Source organism: Nannospalax galili, unplaced genomic scaffold, assembly GCF_000622305.1.
Source record: "Nannospalax galili isolate Female #2095 unplaced genomic scaffold, S.galili_v1.0 scaffold72, whole genome shotgun sequence".
Classification (NCBI taxonomy): Eukaryota; Metazoa; Chordata; class Mammalia; order Rodentia; family Spalacidae; genus Nannospalax; species Nannospalax galili.
In genome coordinates, this window is record NW_008336933.1 from 6,263,859 (window position 1) to 6,265,209 (window position 1,351).

Here is a 1,351-nt window from a genome sequence, read left to right on the forward strand (position 1 = left end):
CCTACTTTGCAGAAATCTTTTAACTGAGGGCGTGGTAGAGCAGCTTACATCAGGGCAGGAGAGAGAGAGGAAGGGAGCGAGGGAAGAAGGGTGGGAACAAAGAAGTGAGGAGAGGCAGAGAGAGAGAGAGAGAGAGAGAGAGAGAGAGAGAGAGAAGAGAGAACAAAGAAGCAAGAACATGGGAGCCTATGAGGAACACTTCATTTTCAAATCACAACAAAGGGGCTCTATCATTTCCCTGAAGGGCTTTTATCATCTTTGTTGTTTCTGGCCAGCGTATGGACTCTTAGTGTGCCTCAGTTCTTAACCCTGCAGCCTCTCTCTCCACAAGATGTCTACACTTCAGAGCTTCTCCACACAACAGCCTCACACCAGCAGGAAGCCTGAGCTTCTTGGAAAGGGAGCTAAAGCAGAAAGCTACTGGGTCTCTGTATTAGTCAGGGTTCTCCAATGAAACAGAACCAGTAGAATGAATATGTATAGAGATTTATCAGCTTAGCTCACAGGATAGAGTCCAAGTAGTCCAACAATGGCTGCACCACACTGGAGAGGCTGAGAATCTGTAGTCGCTCAGTCCACAAGGCTGGATGTCTCAGTAGTCCCAATCCAGTGCTGAAGGTCTGACAAATTCCAAAAGATCAGCTAGTCTTCAGTCTACAGCAGCAAGACGAACTCACCAGCGAGAGAGATGGCAAGCTGCAAAAACCCCCACGTTCTCCCCTGCCTTGGTCTTTTATAATGGCTGCCATCAGAAGGTAATGCCCACATTTAGGGTGTGTCTTCTGGCTTTAGATGATCCAATCAAGAAGATCTCTTTCATTTCAGTTAATCCCAGATCCAAACAAGTTGACACCCAGGATTAGCCATCACAAGTCCACCCCTTGTCAACTTGACACCCAATAGCATTTCTCTATGTCATGCTTAATTTTCAAATGAAAACAATGTTGAGGTCATAATTTCACCTAACACGATATGACGATCCCACCATACAATGACCAATGCATTATATATCTTAGAGTAGGTGGTAGGACAAAAACACTCATGTCAATTACAATCCACATTTCTGCAACTGGCCACGTGGTCTAAGTTGGTATTTGTAAGTACCTTCCTCTACTGCCCATTCTGTATTTCCTCCACCATCATCAAACACCTCTGCAAGTCTTGGCTTTTTTCGCTGGAGGAGTGATCCATACTTTCATCCCTGAAGGGTCTGGGCCATTTGTTGTCCTGTCTGGATTGGGTTGTTGCAGTTTCCCATTGACCTTAATCACAGGACATGGTAACACCAAAAGTCGTCCTAAGGAATCTCCTGCCTTCCAGATATAATCTTCATTACCTCCATTGTGGAGAA